The sequence below is a fragment of the Battus philenor genome, unplaced genomic scaffold, assembly GCF_028537555.1.
Source record: "Battus philenor isolate CCGP_79_NKW_IND1 unplaced genomic scaffold, ilBatPhil1.0.hap1 SCAF_17, whole genome shotgun sequence".
Lineage (NCBI taxonomy): Eukaryota > Metazoa > Arthropoda > Insecta > Lepidoptera > Papilionidae > Battus > Battus philenor.
In genome coordinates, this window is record NW_027181679.1 from 4,085,316 (window position 1) to 4,106,930 (window position 21,615).

The following is a 21,615-nucleotide window of genomic DNA, read 5'->3' on the forward strand; positions in this document are numbered from 1 at the left end:
AAATGGGTATTATATATGTAGTTAATAGTGTTTGTGGTTAAATCTGGGAGTTATTTAGTAGATAAAAAGTATATACAGTAGCGGGTAATGAAAGCAATAAAGTGGGCCGCACTTCAGCGGGAGCGAGTGGCGGATCTTGCGCCCGGCCGTGCAGGGTTACTGAACTGTCAAGTCGCGTGCTCTGCTGAATAATTATATCGAATTTTCATTGCGCTGATGTTTAAGACCGTGAACAGTAACTATCTCTTCAACGAATAACTAACGAACTGATGTACCTTCTGTTATATTCAATCGAATTATTTATTTGTTAAATATAGGTTACATGAAATAAACATGTGTTTTTTTTCGATCTTGGACCTTTCCTTACAAGTTATTTCTCTCTTTCTTCACACTTGTTATTTTTAACGTTCTGATCTTCTTTTACATTCCTGATTACCTGTTCTTATGTCACAGGATATTAATTTATATTTTGTATCTAATATTTTTTCCATAATCACTGATAATTGATCTTACTCTTTTATAACGTTTAACCTTTGGTTTCTTGTTGTCGGCCTTATCCGACACCTTAGTTTCTTACTGTCGATTGTCTGTTGTATCACTACTTTAAATTTACAGGTGTAATGTGAAGGTCGTCAGAAGACGCAGGATGCAGACAACTTGTAACCGTTCCTATATTCTGGAGAGGACGATGACTGCCTCGCCATATACTACCCTATTGGGCGCGCAATTTACATCAAGTAATGCTTTAAATACAATGTTAATAAATTTAATATTAAATAATATGTACAGAATTATACCACAGCCTGATATCATACCAGTTACATGTATGATTTATACACTACATCAATAAAATTACATCACTTACAACGGTGCATTTATTATGACTTTAAGAAATCGTCAATTTAATAAAAAGTACTGATAGATAAGAAAATTCTTGGGTTTTGTATAAAAGAAGTTAATCTTTATTACACTTTAAATAGTTGGACTAAGTTTATTACAGATTGCGGGCGCCATTCGGTAGATACTCCGCTGCAGAATCGATGCATTGATTTTTTCTATAGATAACATAATAACGAATATATTTTGTGAATTGGTGCGTTCACATATTTGTTAATCTAAAACTAGTGGTTGATTACTGAGAAAAAATGCTGCTGTTAAAAAACCACATACCTTCTTTTGCTTTCGTAAAAATCATAATTGAGAAAGCATACAAAAAGATTTATAATAATTATATTTTTAGGTATCTGATAAGGAAAAAGTTATATTTAAGTTACGTTTTAGTTAGTTTTTTATAGATATACAGGCTGATTTATTATAAGTATAAAAGATTTAAATGGGTTAATGTATGCTCATCTTATCAATTAATGTTTTGTAGATCCTATCCAAAAATCAATGCTCAGAGATAATAAATAACGTAATGAATAATAAAATAAGAAAAAGAGTTTTGTAATTTCGATTGGCCTGCTGCAATCTGGTGAAAGAAAAGTAATGTAACATATTTCATAATATGTAATAATAGTTAATTTACATAAATTGATTAGAAATAAGTGTAAAAGCTTCAAAGCTTTTTGTTGACAAATGAGATCTACATTTACTTCTTTAAAGCTTTTACATCTACATACATAAAGGTTTCATACCCAGAACTTATCGGTCTTGAATATATAACAGTATGTCAGTCTTGAAAGTTACTATCACCACAGAAGCTTACAAATTGCACTGTTGTCTCTTAGAAAGAAGACCGCGACTTTCTACAAAAAGTGTTTTTATTAACATGAACTGCACACTCGGAATTTCAATTGGCTATCGGCAACTTAGGAACCTAAGTTCGATTTAGGTTACACCCTACGAAGTGCAAAGGAACCTTTGACAGTTCAACTTGTTGTCTTATAAGGATAATGTAAACATGTTTTATGGAAGCAGTCCTATTGTGCGCCATGAACGCTCGTCTCCTAATACAGCTGCCCGAAGGTAACATCGTAAGATGTTTATCTTCGTAACAATAACCTAGTGTTACAGTAAATGAGAACGAATCGGTAATTCTTTATTATTGTTTACAGGCAAAACATTTGACTTCAGTCACGCTTGCCTGAAGAAACGTCCTCACTCTTGTCTTGAAGACTCTTAAGTTATTGTCGGCTGGAAACAATGAAGCCGGTAGGTTGTCCAAAATTGCTTCATTTGTCTTACAAAAGTCTCTTAAAGAATCATGTAAAGCGCTATGCTCAGAATATATACATACATACACACACATACATATATACCAGTACAGTTTTATATAATATACATATATACATATATTTATAAATATATGTATATATGACTACCAGTAATGAAGAGATCGGTAGACGAACCCAAGTAATCGAATTGCCCTGCGAATTGGCAAGTTGTTGTAACAGTACGCAGCGCACTATGTCGACTGTAAATCGCCTATAGGGCCTTAAGGCTGTGAAGTGGAGACAACGAACCGTAAAGTTCAGCTTAGGACGTCCGTCCACAAAGAGGCCAGAGGCCGCTTCTTACCGTTCCTATTAGTGGTGACAATCTATGGGAAGGCTTACGTCCGGCATGACGTCCTATAGATAAAATAATAATTATGATGATATTATTGCAACCACAACTTGCAAGAGTAATTTTCTTTTTAATGTTAACATCATCATGTTATTATTATATGGTTGTCAATTGGTTTAATCTAACGAAATCTCTAGTATATTTTTCAATACTCTCCCTCTTTGAATCTGTAGTTGCGATGGTTCTACGGTATATTTTTTAAACATGATAAATTGCTTAATTTCTTAGTTTTTTCAATATTATTCTAGGGGTCAGAAACATGGACCTTGAAGAAGACTGAACGACATCTTGTAGATGCTTTCAAGATGTGGTGCTAGAGGAAAACACTGCAAATTCAGTAGACTATAGCATCAACGAGTCTATTTCTCGCGATTTTAAAATAAAAATCTGTGTTCCAACTGTCCGAGCCGCGTACTGGAGTTTTAATTTTAGACATAATTTCGAGCAATCAATGGTGACTGCAAAGGTTGAACGCAAATGAGAGGTCGTAGTCGAAACGATCTGAAGAGGAAGAATGACCTCTCTAGAGCGACTTCCAGCTGACGTCATTTTGTGAAGTAGCAAACTTTACACAATATTTGTTTAATAAAAACCAAAATACTCAAGCTTGTGTTGTCTAACTATTGATCACAAACGAGTTAAAATACATTATAAACGTTTGTGTTATTCCTTTAAAGTATGTAAGCAATGATTACATGAAAAAAATTGAATTAGTTTCTATATTTCATGTTCGATTTTTAAATTTAGAGAAAGAATGAACGCACGCAAAGAATTAAAGAAGTTTGACGTGTGATTCTTTTCGGTAAACGTAATAATTTTATGATAAGTCATTCAAGGTAGAAGTGGACGGTAAGGAGTCAGTGGAACGGAAGCGTTTCCCGCGCGGCGCTATTGCACTTGCTCGGTGCTGATACTGACTCGGAGCCGCGCTGCACTCCTAGCGCCCTATGCACCACTCCACTGCAGGGTTGTCACTTATTAATTAATAACTTTTTTAATAGCTGGCCTTTGTGGTAGACATTTTTATTAACTATTATTACAATTATTTAGTATGTTCTTGTTAAAGTAGAGGACATTCTAGGAAGTGATTTTTGGAAACGGAGGGTAGTCTTAAAAAAATAGGCATTATTGTCATTGCGACAGGCAGTATAAAGTACCAAAAAGTAAATAAAGTTAATATTTAGTAAACCGAATTTTCAAAACCACTTTTCCGTACCATATTATCATTACGTTGTTTATTATTTTTGAAACCATTGACACCAATTGGGTGCACCATACATACTTGACAGAAAATGAGCTATACATTCACTTATTTAAGGCTTTTACATCTATAACTAATCGTCTTATAGAGTGATGTTCTTTAAAGAAAGTTTTGTATTGAATTTTAATTAAATAGCTAAAAGTGACAAACAGTTATTTTATTACATATTTCTTTAATTAAAATTATAATATCATTAAGTTAACCCCATGGGTTTTATTGAAAAGGCTAGTATGTTCAATATATTTTAAGAAATACAAAAGTTGTAAGATGCGATAATTGTCCTTCACGATCGTAAACGGCAATTAATTTAAATTTTTACAACATACTGATGTTTTTATGATTAAGTAATTTGTACGGTGTACGAAAGCATCAGTGTATGCCATTACAAATTTGGCAACCCTAACGGTTGGTATAGCGCAGCAATACAAGTCAACACGCATACATTTCCGTAGAAGACTACCGCCGGAATGACAATCAGGCCATTGTCTATTGTAAACGGAGGCCGCTCCATGGTGTAGGATACTCCTTTAGGCTTAGCGGCTGATCATGTAGGGATGCGATGAGTAATGCTCAGCGTAACACATTCACTCGGCAACCTGTCCCCGGGACAATAACTTTTGTTTTGCGAACTTTTGTTGCAGCTGAATACGAACCTGGTTACGGAGTTGCTGGTGCGATATCGAGAGGGCTCTCAGAATCAGTGCTGTGGATAGAGATAAAATAACGTACCATTATGTAAACAAATGAGAAATATTCGATTTTCAACCGTGTACATTTTTGTGAAACTGAAGTAATTTTTTTCCCTGTTTAACTCTTGAATGAATATATAAATTGGTTTACCTCGTTATAAACTTATGGTAATTTGTCGTAACGTCGTTAACAAGTAATTATATTTCATCAAATGAAACAAGTCAATATAAAAGAATTTTCCTTCACAATCTGTCCAACTCCACCATTGAAAAATCGCCCCGAGATTTACTTGTTTAAATAGGTCAGTGATTCGGTTATTCGTTCGTTTATTATTTATTTAGAACAAAATATGAAGTATACATAAGTTTACATAAATACATGACCGTAACATTTTCATTGCATTTTTGATTACGGATGGACAAACATGTTTAAATCTAGGTGTTATGAGACGGTAAAAATAGTTGAAAAACAAATCCAAGTTTACTTGTTATTTTGATCAAAAAAGATTCTATATTTTTTTTATTTTAAATAGTTGACTCGGTAGTAATATTGGAACATTCAAATTCAAATTCAAAAAATAAGTCGTAATTTGTACACACGGAATTTTTAGAAAATACACACAGATTTTTCGAAAATTTGAGAACAAACCAATTTGAATGTTTAGATTAGAAAATTAAATATTGTAAAATAAATTAAAAATTTTTTTACATTATTGAAAATATTCGAAAATTATCAAATTCGGCACTTGGCGCTTCTCTCTCGCAGACTGCACGGTTTTGAATTCGCTTAAAGTTACTTTAATGTAGTTTGTAAACTTTGCGAAAGCCGAATATTTTGCTATGAAATTTATTACGGCGAAATAACTTTTATATTTGCTTTAATATACAGGACCCAAATTATTAAAAAATCAAAAGTTTCTGCTGCTGCCGTAATCAGTAAAGAGATTAACACCGATGATTAAATTTGTTGTTAATTGCGACGCACATAAAACTTTTTTAATACTAGTATCAAGGAAAGTCAGGAATAAATAACCGAACTGCCGCAAGTCTGCTTAAAAATAAATTTAAATTTTGAATAAAAACCTGTTCTTTTATTATTACATACATTACAAATATCACAAATACACAAAATTTCGTTTTATATTTACAACGATATTTCTTATTATCGACGTTTATGGTTGACTTTACAAGTATTTCGTACATTTTTAGTATGATGTTAAAACTACGTAATATATCCCCGTGACTATAAACGAAATAACTGCGTCTTACCTTATTTTTGTTTCCTTTTTATGTAAATACTTCTTTACGGCTTCTTCATGTTTGTTAATCTGAAAAAAATAAATTAATTAAATCATGTGAAAATAATACATTTGGTGTAAAATTTAAATATAATTACTTTATTTAAATAACCAACGAGAAACATTCGTTAATATAAAAATAATATTCTAGGCGACCTTTTTAAAGTCGCTGTAAAATGTTGAATGTAAGCCGCTTCCAACCATTCCTATTGGAAATCTATGGGAGAGGCCTTTATCCAGCTGTGTGTCCTACGACTTAAAAGATGATGATGATGATATATTTTTTAAAACACAAATGCAAGTTTCCATGATCGCACATTATTTAGCACAAATGTAAGAATTGATATAATATGGTTGTGGGACAAGGAAACATTACTTAATGTGTATCGACTTTAATTCAAAAAGTAGTACAATAAGTAACAGTTAATAGTACAACTACATTAAAGATGTTATGAAATTGACCACAAAAAACATCTGAGTTTGTTGTAGTCCCTTCTCGGATTAAGACGAATATGGAACCTTTGTAGCTTTAATTTGAAGGATACCAATACAGAGGATAATCTTATTCTAGTTTCTATAAAATTGGGCCCTTCCGGAATTCTCTCGTGACGTACATAAGCGGTCATTTTATATTAATAATAGGAATACCAGAATAAATGTATCTTAAATTCAATTTTTTTTTGTACCCCGTTCTTGTCCGCGTTTGGTTACCAACTCGCTTGATGGAAAGCGACGACGCGTTGAAGATAAAGTACATGACTCAGTAGGAAACTATTCATTAGTGAAGAGAACGGGGTTATTATTCTCGGGAAATAGGAAAGCCATCGTGGCAGAAACGTTGAGTAACGTTTAGTACGTACCAAAGAAAATCCATAGTGTAAGTGGCCCGACTCTCAAATTGACAGTTGCTGGATTGTCAAAAAGTTCGGTTTAAATATTGTCTTTAAAATTCAAACAAACAAGACGTAGTTTTAATTTTGAAAACTTTGAACATAGTAGATTGAAAATCAACATTGAACCAAAGCAACTAAAGGATATAAAAGCAGATTCAATTCAGCGCATTCCGCTTTCGAAATAGTAACTTTGTACAGGATATCAGATAGCAAACGCCAATCAGGATGCGATCGGATAGTAACTCGAAGGTTCTATCAATTTGTAGATTTTATTCGGAATAAGTTAATGTAGTAGCCAAAGTTAAAGACCAACTTTTATTTAACAATGTTGATTATTCGATAAATCTTTGATATAAGTGACGTGTTTTGTTAATCCATAATCTTTTTGTAAGTCATTGAAAATGAGAACGGAGGAACATTCGAGAAATTAATTCGCCTATTTTTGTCAGTGTACTTAGCCAGACAATTTCTTTACTGGGTTTAACTGGCTGTAGATAATATACAAGACAATAACAGTTAAATTTATACATGCTATACGGAAAAACAACTGACTTTATTGAATTTTCTTTGTACAAGGTTCTTATCACAAAAATACAATATTCGGTGCGATTTACAATTTTCAATATTTATTTTGATTATAGTGATTTCACAAGAGCAGTCGGTTAAGTGTTAGTGGATCAATTTTGAAAATCAATATTTTTCAATTGGCTATTCGTATTTCGTTTGTTCCCGTATTGAAAAAGAATCAACATTATTTATTTACGCACTAGAACATTGAACTGACAATATTGTGTAACAAAGAACATGAACATTCATAGCTAAGACAGCATATTATAATCAAAATCTAAAACGATTTATTATTGCATAAATAATATTGCAATAGCAGACAATTTTCGAGATTTAGATTAAAATCAAAGCCATTTATCCAAATAAGCGAAGAATCCAGGTCGAATACCGGCGGAAATACTTCAATCGTGCTCTGGAGGTGATATCAAATATTGAATTTGCAAACTCGACGCTCATCGCTAGGGCTCCCATACTTTATAGAAATATAGGATGAAGTGTAGAAATTCAAAATAAATAAACACTCTGGTTTTGTTTTATCGAAAATATCTGGGTTTCAGAGACATTGTAGAAAGATGCATATGCATATAAACATAGTTTTTACTTTCATTTGACACATTGAAATCTTCATTATAGTCTCTGTTTTTTTCTCTCTTTTTTTATGAGTTATGTTTCATTTCAAACTTATGGTCTTATTTTTATGTTCGATTAGAAGAAAAAGGTACGAAAGAAAAGACATATCCTGTAGAATTGATATTTTATGGTTACCCTATTTTTGCCCGCGCAAGTTTAGGAGACGAATACAATTTCTTCCGGTGTTGATTTATAACGTAACGCGAGAAATGGGATATATATGGGGGATTTCATTCGTAAAAGCCCTGTCTTTTACATTGTACCAATTTTTATGCAGTATCCCGTAATCAACATAAAGGTAAAGAAAATTGGAATGTGAAAATACAGAAATACAGACATGTTTTTTTTTATAAAATGACAAGGGACAAAGCTTCGATGAGTGACGGCCTGTCTAAAGCAAACCAAAATAAACAAAAATGCACTCTCAAGCAAAAAGTAGTGTCCGATTACTTCAGCCCACGCGAGCGAATCAGAGCCGCGTATTAAAAATTCATTACACAGTCGTTAAGCGAAAAATTATAATTTTGTGGACGACAGTTCCTTTATGGCGGGCGCACCGGAAAATGGCGGTGGTACCGTACGGTTTGACGCGGTTTATTTTTTCGTGAGAGGTTTGTGAACTTGTGCTGTGATTTGAATGTTAAAAGCGAACGCGAATAGCACAATGTAAATGGTTCACGTTTAAGTAATAACAACTAGTAAGTGTACAGAAATTGGTAGTAATTTCGACAATAATAGCTAACATAATACAATTTTGTTGAAAACATATTTTTGTTATTTGCAAGGATTTGTTTTGACGGCTAAATAAAGTTTAAAAGTTCGTTTTTTCGTACACCTTTTTATGATGATTTATTAATTATTTAACAAATAGGCTGTGATAATGTTATTATTATCATTTCAGCAGTAAGACATATGCCTCGCCTATTGATATCCAATAAGACCGGTTGGAATCGGTTTACATCCAGCTAGACGCAGACAGCAGACAACTTAATAATGGTCTATTGTTGTTTAAAGTTAGTTGCAATAAAGCCTTTTTTCGAAATATGTAGCAAAATGTGAGTAGAATTGTAATTTTAAATCGCCTTAAGTAATTTTAAGTATATAATAAGTTATATTCTCGCTAAAGTTACATAAGTAAAACGCATAAAATACTTCTTAAGGTTTCTATCTGCGGCAGATACTCGGAAGCGTAAAAAGGGCGTTGAGCACCACATCAAAGACATTGCATGTTATTGCCGCGCATTTAAACACTGCAGAGCGAACAGGAAGGAATTAATTGGGTAATTAACGGAGGGTATTCCCCGCCGTGCATGAATTTGTTCAAATCGTTTATTTCATTATGCTTCGTATATACACAGTATATATATTCAATTTGTATGTAACTATTCATTGTAATAAAATAAACGATAACTGTGCAATACATATAAAAATGTAATGTTGTATTAGGTAAAAAGCTTTTAATAGTCAGATTTAAAATTCAACAAAACGAGCCGGTTTTAAGAACATTTTCATCCATTTTAGCCACTTATTCGCCCGACGATTTATCCCGGAAACAACAATCGATCTTATTGAGGTTTAGCATTCCGGATATCCTTGAGTCATAATGCTAAACACCTATTGAGCGACAGTCCATGTCGAGGTACTCTCGGAGGCCCTTGCGCCAGCTCGGCAGCCCTCCAAACAATATGGCTTGCGAGGGTGCAACGATCGATGCTATCTAAAATTATATTTAGGGTATGCGCTATCTGCACTTTGCCTCTTTAAGCCCGCGGACCTGAAGATTGATAAGTAGACCAATAAGCCAACGGTGACTGTTCAAATAAAATCATTGTGAAAATTGGGTCCACTCGTGATTGAAAAAAAACTTCTAAATATATTATTTTTTAACATTTGGTTTTTGGTTTCAATAAAGTGTGTTGAATAAATAAGTTGCATCGTAAAACTATTAAAAAAGTTCAGTATTCTTGTTCAATGAAAAATCGTTATTTTTAATTAATGATATTATTAGCGTCTTCTTTTGTATTATTGTAACTATATGTACTGTATTGAAATTAATTCATAACTTTATAAATAAAAGCATGAATTGATTTAAAACTAATTTTTATACAAAAAATGATTTCTCAGCCATGTTTTTAATGTTTGTATTGAGTAATAATTAATATTTTATGTTATTTTATAAATAAAAATGTTACGTTTAATATTCACGACATAAAATTGAACCTACTTATTGCTATATAAGACAAAGTATCAGATACCGTCGACTGATGGCGATACACATTAAGAAACGAGAGGGTCAAAGAAAAAGAAACAAAAATTCGCTTCTACGGCGTCTTAAGACAAATACAATGCAACGCAATATTGTTCTTTTTTGTCATTGATAAATGCCGCCTGTCCTTTGGTATTCATTGACTCACCGGGTTTGAGGTGCCAGTGTTCTTAATGCACCTATTAATATACTCATTACTGAGAAGTTCTCATTAATAGTAAAATAACAACACGAACGTAGTCGATATAAGTTTATAATCATCATAATTTTAATTGTGAGACGTTCTTTACTGCACATTGGCCTCCCTTGCCGATTTTAAATGAGACCAGTTGACCAGTTCATCTTACGTCTGTTTAATATAATAACGAAGAAATAATTTTCAAATATTGTTAATACAATTGCAACAGGCAAAGCATGTCAAGTTAGATTCAATAAAGTAATGAATTATTTTTAAATTATTTTCTATAACCGTAAATAAACTACAAAATCGTACTCAGAGTGTTGACGTTTCAATGAATCCTACCCGATTCATTTATGACTTAAGTGTGATTGATTAGTTTTAACTGATCATCATAATTTTATATACATATACAATGCGGTGAAAATGTAAATAGCTACGTAGCCATTCTTTATTATTCCATATTCATTGAGGTGGTTTCGTGAGGTTACTCGAACATTGATAAAGATTGAGTGATCATAATGCATTATACTATAATTTTCAGAAGCAAGTTACCCATCATCAGTCAAGAGTGAACAGGTATCTTGCAGGCAAGCATGAACCATCGTAGACCTCGTCATCGATTAACACTAGGCGAGACAGAGACAAAATGCTTAGCCTATAACAAATAATAAAAGGAAATCTATTCTTTTAATAGATAGGCATGACGCATAGATGAAGGTGTCTTCTACCGCACCGCTATCCTCTATTCCATTGAGAGATAGCCAACGGAAATTGCTCATTGCTGCACACTTTTTAATGACTACTTCCCCGATGGAAGCTTAATGAGTCAGTGGCGCACAGACGGCGTTTGTTGCTATAAATACTGTTTAGTTGAGAGGATCGGCTGACTAGGTAAACTGAATTATTTGTAATTTTTTATGACAAAAATTTTCAAATTTTTATGACACACACACACACACACACATATATATATATATATATATACACACATATATATGTGTGTGTGTATATATATATATATATATATGTATGTATATATATTTACTTAATGAATTTTGTAATTTATAACGGTGCCGATAGATGGCTCTAGGAGTTCAGTAGCCACGCGCTATCGTTTGACGCAGGTAGTCGTACAAAAAGGCATCGTTTCGTTGGGACAGAAATTAATTAATAACGAAAAATCAACGAAGACCCGACGAACTTACAGACGTACGTAACGTACGAATGATGACATATGTATAGGTTTTAAAGCGATGAATGTACAGCTCATTTGCTGTCTATTGTTGTCTGATACACGCTATCCAAGAATCAATGGATTTAAAAATAATGAATAAAAAGATATTATAGTAAAAAAATTGATTAAAAAGTTCGGATCATTACGTTACAAAATTAATTAAAACAAAAAAGTCTAATTAGATGTATACTGAGAAATGAATTATCCTTAATTGTTATTAATATGGTAAACCATTATCCTTATTAATATGATAGACCATTATTTTGTTACTAATATAACTGGAAAAATGATAGCAGTTTTGACGTGAGAATGTACAATGACGTCAAAATCTATTATTAAAGGAAAATAATTGTTACGCATATTATCCGTTTTTAAAGCTAAATGTAAAATTCTAGACAAAACATAGAAAGACCACAAAATTTTTAGAAAATATAATAATAAAATGGCCAATTTCTGAATCTTATCCATATCTAAACCGTAAACTATAAATACTTCGTATAAATACTTTCGGAATATTGTGCTGCAGAAAGATGCTACAAATTCCGTAGACTGCATTCTGGACCAATGAGTCTACAAAACAGAGTTTAGAAGATTTTCAGACACGGCCAGGAAGTTGACAGACAGACAGACGGACAAATGCCCTTGTAAAGATAAGAAAACGCTTTATGCTACTTCTTACTGTTCTTAATGGAATTTGGGGAGGCTTGTGTACAGCAGAGGCTGAAATGATGATGATGATAGCTGTAAAGGACGGAAATGACCTCGGACAACTGATGTTGGCAACGGAGGCAAACGTTGAAGAAGTATGACTTTAGACGGCTGGGCGAAATCCGCTCGCCATTTGACACAAAACTTCACGCTGCGCTCCTAGATGTCAAAGATATGAACAGGAGGCGCAGCATAATGAAGACGAAGTTAACTCCGCTTAAAGAAAATATCGACTATCACCAATGATGGTGCAAGGAGGGAGGATAATAAAAATTGTTAAATTTAAGAAACAATGTTATTTCGATACGAAGGTTTTCGAGTCAAACAATGCCGAATAAGGTGATTCCATATTAGTGATTTAATTAAGCATGGCCTAATAATATGATATCAAAAGTTTCTACCTTTTTATCATTGATTGACTCTAGTCAAGTATATAAAATAATGGAAAAAGAATGAAGAGGTCTCTACTGAAAAAGGAATCCAAAACTAAAAATTAGAATACTTACACGGCTAGTCAATATATAAAAGGTATTTTTTTTAAATGAAATCAAAATGTGTGTTATTACTAATTTATGTAGTTTTTATTAAACATCACAAATGATGAAGAAAATTATGCCAAATAGGCAAAAGATGGACCGACGACATAGTCAATATAGTCAAGGTCACGGAAAATCGCTGGATGCGGGCTGTTCTAGACCGGTCACCATGACGATCTTGGGGGGAGGATACAAAAGGCATACCTTTGACTATCTATCGACTATCTATCATGATGATGATAATGAGACAAAAAATGAAATAGAAGTAGAAGGGCGATAATTGCAAACGGAATTTTTGTCCAGACAATCATTACTATCTAAATTTATTATATTATTGGAAAATAACAAGTCCCAAAGAATTCTCACCTCGCTTAATTAATATGTGAATAAGTTAAGTATATAAACAAGTAACTTCTGAAAGTTTCAACGACACATTCATTAGGTTTAAAAAGTGAGCTCGACAGAAGAACATATAAATGTTAACACAATTCTATACAATTATGATGGGAGTACTCTTACACTCGGCAACATAATTACTACATATCTCTACAAAAACTGATGCTGTTTTAGCCTTTATTGCGGAAACTATAAGGACGAAAACTGTGTGATAGTGATAAATAAATGCAGACTAGATAAGTGTGTTTACTACTAGCATAGCGTGCAGTCACGCGAACTTCTATAGGTGGCTTTTTACGTTGAACCTATGCAAGTGAACGGTAGTTTAATAAAAGGTAATGAGTGTTGCTTGTTAGAAAATTAGTAAACGGACGTATTTTCTCACTGGTATTATTTTGCATGAATTACAAATAAATTCATATGTTTTCATGTCAACCCTATTCAGATTAGCTTTAGTATTTTGCTTATCGATGTCAGCGTTTAAATTATAAAATCTGTATTCTAACTCTCTTCTTTCTCATTGCTACTAACAATCGAACAAATGTATACGATAAAAAAAAACTGTTACACAAATTTAAATAAAGAAGCTTGGACGTGAGTGCATCTCCTCTTAAAAATATGTTTCTAAAGTATATCTACACCGGAGCCTTTTTAGAGGTGGTATATCTTGGACAGTATGTTTGTTTTTACTACCACGTGCTATTTATTTTTATATATTCTTATTCTAACTTTTTAATAACTTCTTATGACAAATGTTTCCGTTTAAGCAGTATCGAAATTAAAATTACTTTTTTGTTAGTAAATAATTTTAGTTTTAAATAAGTACTGCAACATTTGTTTCTAACCCCACTAGTTGTGTTTATACAGGGAGATCACCAATCAGAAATCGCTGAAGAATTTGTTTTCCTTCCTTATTTGTATGCAAATTATGTGCTGAATTAATTCATGATTATAATTAGCATAACATGAATGTGGATATAGCACGACATAATTAAGAACATAATATGCTTGCAGTAATTTTCAATAGTTATGGTGTACGAATACCAACAAAGGGATCATCATATTTTTCATTTTAGTTATGAGGAATCTACTGCAGGATATAGATTTTCTTCTCGTTAGATTTTCAAGATGACCGTTTCCAACTGTTTAATGGAATCAGGTGTTACCTCGCGGAAGTCCATCCTAAGCAAGAAAAGGACTAATATTTAGCCACTTGCGCACATGCAGTGGTAGTCGTGCAATGAAATGCACCTGACTTGACTCTGTCTCTGACTGACTTGACTTTGACTCTGTGTTTGGCACTAATCGGTGTAACATAACTCCTGAAGATGTCCCGTGGAGGGGTGAAACACGTGTTGAGTAATTTGGTGGTGGCGGTTGTATGATTCGCATTGTTTGCCGCATACGCATTTATCAGCGGGCTGGCGGACGGTGCATTTCATTGCACGACTACAACTGCATGTGCGGAAGTGGCTAAATATTGGTCCTTTTCTTGCATTTCTAACTGGTTTGCATTCAGTCTTTTTCAATGATCTTGAAAAGGTCGTCTGTCCATACTGCGGACGTCGTACGCTGTGCTTGTCTGTGGTCTCTACTTTATATTCCTAGGGCCTCAGTGTCTGTTCTTCTCCTACAAATCAGCTGGTATATATCTGTTAATTCCGTCCGTCTACGGATCTCCTCATTTGACACAAGTAAAGTAAATCCGTCTAATACAAATTAAAGACAAAATATGTAATATTCAGTGCATATTATTGTAATGCTCTAAGGAAAATTTACCAATATTAAGTACTAAATAATATTTTATGAACTCATTAAAACGATTTATATTTATTTATTCGTGTAACTACAAGTGCTGTCTATCAAACAAGCAATTATCTTCGTTCGTGGTATAAAACAAACATTAATTAGATTCGTTTTAACGGTCCCGTATGCAAAGTAGCTGCGAGTAGGCGACTTCGCACGTATCGTGAATATTAATTTGTACCCAATTTACACGCGTGATTATTGCTATATAATTAACTCATTCATGATTTCATTTAAAAGTTTCACAGACTATATATATGTATATATATGTATGTAAATAATTGAAGTATGGAAATAATTGAAATATTTTGAGCTATTTAAATATTATGCGATATATACGACCATCTTAAGGTCGTCGGAAGACGTCAGATACAGGGAGTTTCCTACGGGTCGTACTGGAAATTAACGTAGGAGCCCTTTGTACACCAATAAACATACTACGGCTACAATATAGACGATTTAAATATTGCACTTGCTGAAGGATTAATTTTTAATAACAATTTACAAAACAAATTGTCAACCCTATATATTTACCGATTCAAATTGGTCATTTTTTTAAAATCTTAATGCTGACTATGTTTCATGTTAATCTGTTTTTAATGTAAGCATGTTAAATAAATATAAAATATTAAGTATTAACGTATTGACACATATTTAATTTGCATATTTTTACTATTGACGTTTCTCAATAAATAAAAAAAAACCATTTAGTTCCATATACCTCCGTTTTATTCTATTTTTTATTTGTGTTTGTATTTTATGTTTACTTATTTCTTGTGTTGTCCAATATATTTTAAATTAGTTTTTAAACTTTACATTACTGTAAACTCTGTCACCGGGAAGCGGACTTTGTTTTATAAAATAAAAAAAATAATTTTATTAATGAACTTCTTAGTCACCTGATTTACATTGATTTATCAATTTTTAACAAAAAATATAACTGATGACGGATATTAACAAATTAAGGTTTCGAAAAGTAGCAGGTGGTAGTACAAAAAAATGAGGAACAAAACGACTCATATTTCAAATACAAATATATATTTGTATTTATAAGTAGTGATAATGGTTTATGTATGACGAGGTTTAATCCTAATTTATAATAGCGCTTATTTTCTGGCCCAAACTTTAAAAGGCTTGGCCCTTTTTTTAATTAATTATACGTTTCACGAAAAAAAATTGTGAATATCGTGCTAGAACTATTGAAGCAAATTATTTTTCAAATATAAATTACGTTTTGTACAATAATTTATCAGTTTAAAGTACAGGTACATGATTTGTTTTTAATTGTTTTTCTAATCAACCCAGGAAATAATCTACCAAAATGTGAAATAAAGTACCAAAATGTCATATTGGGTAAATCTATTAAAAGCTTGTAATACAGGGTAACATCACATTAACATATAAGATTACTATCTTTGTAATTGTAAATTCTGAGTGTTGTAATTAATACGCTAATATATATTATACCTATAATAACTTATCACCACCGCACAAAGCATATTTGCTATGATAACTTCACTTCTAGACATCTCTTTAAATGGAACCTCGGGGATCTCGTCCCACGTTCGTTCACCCGCTATTAGGTCTACCGTACATCTGAATTTGTTCCGGATTTAGACGTAGGCTGTAAAGTCAACACTTTTACCTTTTTTTTTTAATAGAAGGCACTCCGATTTCTTATATTTTGTAAATAGGATCAGATAATTATAATCATTATTAATTAGGGAAATAAGTAAAATAAGTACTGTATGTGTACAAATTACTTGAGTGACCCCACATCGTACATACTTTTCGTCTCGGCATCCGACGACAGCAAGAAACTCTTTTCAAATAATTCTTAACATTTTGTATCAATTTAGTCGAAAATTAAGACAATTATAATTTAATAAAAGCAAAATAATACATTTGATTTTTGTTACATATTTATTTTGTTTCATAAATAAAAAGTATCTCTAACAACATAGAAATTTTAAAAAAATTCACAAGGATTTGTTTTACAGTTTAGCTTAATGATATTTAAAGAAAAAGTTCACTTTTTTATTCACATAATTAAATACATATCTTAGTGTTTCACCAACGATTCTATTATAAGTAAAGGTTGTTAATTTTGTACGCAAGCATTTTGTACGTGGTAGGAGTTTTCAAAGGTTGTTTTGGGTGTTGGCGCCATAAAAGGGCACAAAGCGGCGAGTGTTCGCATCTGTCGTAATGTAGGACACGTGCTCGTATGCCATCAACGTTGCGCTGTTAGCATGATGAACACGGCGTCACCGCCTGCCGCCCATTTTGCCACGATACCTGGTATTTTTAATAACGCGCTAATTGTTTCCGCGAACGCGACGCACTACAGCGGTAATGAGCATCACTTCGCGTAACCGTACCGGCTAAATGTTGAGAACCATAATTTTTTTCGACGTTCACAATTTTTATGTGGTGTTTCACGTGGAGTAATTTTAAAAAGAGAGTATTACGGACGGAGTAACACATATTTTAAACAGCTAATAAAAATTATATCAACTAAAATTATAAACAAAATTATTATGTGAAACACCAGCATCCTAAAAGGGTGAGTAAAGTATTTTTGTATCAAATTCTGTAATTTTTAATTTTTCTTATTTATTTTGATTCACAAAACTGATGTCCAATAAAAAAATTGCAGAGATGTCTGAACTTATTTACACAATTATTGCCATATATTTAATTTGGCATTGTTATTTATTATTTATAGCACATTGAAATATTTACAGTCTAATAAAATTTATTTACTAATAAAATCACAATAGTGAAACTAGATAATATAAAAACAGAATTGTATCGTGGTCGTTGTGTTGTAAGCTTTGTGCGGTTAGAATGGATGTCGCAATTGAAACGCTTTGATCTCGTCGCAGTGTTTGTGCTCTAATTGTATGCATTTTTCGTTTCTTATTTACGTTTTTATACCTGTTTTAGATTTAAAATTTATTGCAGTTAAAGGGTACGATGATGATATGCCGGATCGTCTTGTGTGCAAAATACGAGACTTTATAAGCGATTGGACTTTTCTTGCATTTGAGTCTTCGAATGACGCGACGACCTTAAGACAGGCATCGTACAAAACATTTTACAGGCGTTAGAAAACCAATCAGCCTCGTTAGAATCGAGGTTAGCTCGTGTGTCACATGGGTCATCATTCCAGATAGAAGTGTCCCTGGAGTTTTCTCTGCCTTCATCTCCAAACTCTTAAGCTTTCCGAAGTCGTAGTAATATATTTACTACTGCCTGGTAATAGCAACCGACCAAGTCGAGGTTCGGCCCTCTCGTACATACGAGTCGGAATCGTAAATGAATATTATCGACGTGTGCCCAGGTTGCGCGTCCCCCGTCAGGGCCTTTGAGCCTAATAACTTCATGAAACATCCGCCTAAGTAATCTCAGGGCTCGATGGCCCCCTCGATCCTGTGAAATTGTAATACGTGGTCCGGACCAAGGCTCTCCAAGGATACCCCGAACTTCGCTACCATAAAAGAGATTTTAGGTAGGGCGCCCTCAGCGATCTGCCCGTCGTACACGCAGAATCAGCAAATGCCACTTGGGCAGTAGTGTCAGGTAAAAAAAAGTTAATGCCTTTGTTATTACAAAAATAAATTTTGGATTTCGTAGACTGCAAATACTAATGTTGCTGTAGTTTTTTGTTTGTTATCGAAAGTACTATTTTTTACTTTCTCTTTAAAACTCTCCTGGTGCCTTAACTAAAACATAATAAAAATTCAAGCGAATTGGACGAGCCAATTTCAAGCTTGGCGCTTAGCAACACATTTGGCGAAGATTTACTGTTATTAACTTAAAATGATTTAAATATTTTAGTTTAATATTTAAAATATATAATATATATTTATATTTATATATATACGAGTATATATATATATTTAAATATATTTACATACATATACATACATATATATATATATATTTATATCTACACACATACATATATATATATATATATATATATATATATATATATATACGGTACCTAAAAGAAAAACTAAAGATAGCTTTCAAGTGGTTAAAACGATAGTAAATACAAAAAACTAATTACCACGTAAGATGGAGAGGTTGAGAACGCCATGATGATTTATTAATGTCTTCCATTCATACGCCTTTGTTTTTAGTTCGTAACGCAGTAGGCGCGAACACTGAAATGCATCTGCTTTAATATGATACTTTCCCTCAGCGCCTGCAGCGCGGCAGGTGTTGTTTGTATGGCGAGATTGTTAGCGGTAAAAATGCCTTAAAATTTATATTTGTTTTGTATTTTTGATTTTTGATTTTTTTAATTATGTTTAAAATTACATTACCTGTTTTTATCTGCACTTTTTAAATGTATATTACATTATTACTAATATAACTTTTTGTAGTGAAAAAGCAATTTGACTGTTAGTACAGTAAACTGTTAGTATCAAGTAGAATGTTGTGAAATAAACAGTTATGCGATATTGTGGATCAAGACCGTAGGTTGTAGGAGCGTACTATAATGTTACCGAAAACCGTTGAACCAGCAATAAATCCATGCAAATACCTAAGGCACGGTACAGCGGTCACGGTAGCACTATAATGTAGTGGCTATTTTTGTAATATTAAGATCAATGGATAACGAAACTATAGAAAAATATACTAAACTATTTTAAATTGCATGCAGTTGATATTTACGATAACTAGTGATAGATCTTCATATAAAAACACGAAATCAAATAAGAGTTTGATTATTATTAAGATAGAGGAGGTTAAACAGAGTGTTATAAAGGGGATACAGTGAAGATTAGATAGTGTCAATGCCGGGCAATGTCAATGTGGTCGTACCATGCGTTATCAGTGATAACTTACGGTAGTAAAACGCGATCTCTCACTTCGTGCCTCATTAGAAATCTCACAGTCGCTCAATGAGTCATGGATTATTATCATATTTCTCTAAGATATCACCAGGAAGTAGGATATCCATAGACGAATTAAAATAACCCGAATAGTCCAGGAAATTGGTAAGTTGAAGAGGCAGTGACCACGCTACACGGTACGTAGAACGGATGGCTGGCGAGTTCTTCAGGTTCAAGAACCCCACTTCAAAGTACGTTTTATAGGTTGTCCACCAACGAGGTGCATAGACGACTTTGCTGAAGTTGTCGGCAGACGCATAATGCCATCTGCTTCAAACTGATTCTATTGAAAGTTTTTGGGAAACGCCTATGTCCAGTAGTGAACGTCTTACAGTTGAAACGATGATGGTGAATGCCATTTTATAAAGACTGCTTATCACAATAATTATTAATTGTAAATCCTTAACGTTCTTGTTCATAAATATTTTTGAAATATGTAATAGAAACAAACACATTTTATTGTAACAATTGAATAAATCTCTATCAATCGCTTGCACTATGGCCACACTTTTATAAATTACAATTAAGATTTCAAGCAGTTATTTTTTGTCTCCAGCCCCTCGCTTTGAAACTACTGACCTCATTCACTTAAGGATTTTTCCACTTCATCTGCATGCAACAGGATTTTCATAATGAATATTTATAAACTTTTGTTCGTACCTCCTTGTATTAATTAAATTTTTAATGAAATTACCCAAAAACTTTGTAGGAATCTCGAAAATAGTAAATGACGCCTTTCTGTACTATTTCGAATAGCTTTTAGTAAAGTATAAGTATACATCTTCCCAATATTATGTTACGTAAAATTCAAGACAAAATATCTTAAATAAATATTATTGGGAGGTATATAAAAATATATGGGTTCACAGTAAGTACCAAAATTTTTATTTTAAAAAAATCCTGCTTTCAAATGTAGCGTCCCCTAGGGATGAATTTGTAGGGGATGAATAGACACTCTGCGTCCCTAGAGTAAAAGAACAGTGACGCCGGAGTCATATCAGAATAAAGTGATTGAACTTTGCGACGATTGTAACGGTGTCAGGGAAAACTTCAACAATAAATCATAGGTATATACTTCTGTTTACCGCTAGATATATGTACATATATAGTGTAACCTGAGAAGTTAATATATTATAACAGCATGAAATTGATTTTCAACCCCTTCTAATCACTTGACGACAGATTTATTTTTTCTTGACAAGTTGCAGTATCACATAAAAAGATGGCCGCTAGAGCCTTAAGGTTCTGCAGTGGAGACCACGGCCCGGCAAGCACAGCTTCCTCAAGGTGATAGTTCTGTTAAAGTCGTCGGAAGAAACTGGACACAGGCCGCTTATAAACGATCCTAATAGAAATCAATGAGGGAGAGCTATATTTAGTGAACGTTCTATATTTGTACATCTCTTTCTTTTGTCTATGTTGTATGATATCTTTTGTCGATTCTGACATAATGTATATATTATATATGAATGTTATGTTTTTGGCCACAAAATAAAATCTAGTAAAAATTTACGTATTTTTATCGTTTATTCCTTCTCTATAATACTCGTAAAACGAGATACCTTTAGATTTTCATAACAAAATTCTCAGAATAAATGAAAATTCGATGTCATGTAAGATAATCAAGATATACAAAGAAATCGACGGCCTGCTGTCCGCCGCAAGGACTTTA

General features: G+C 32.9%; 1 protein-coding gene across 1 annotated transcript in view; it reads right to left on the reverse strand.

The window, feature by feature from the left end:
• Positions 1-21,615, reverse strand: part of Myo81F (Myosin 81F) — a 132,143-nt gene that overhangs the window by 83,996 nt on the left and 26,532 nt on the right. Inside the window, exon 2 of the mRNA XM_068762901.1 lies at positions 5,788-5,846. The gene's annotated coding sequence lies outside the window, so the exon portion shown is untranslated. The remainder of the gene's footprint in view (positions 1-5,787; positions 5,847-21,615) is intronic.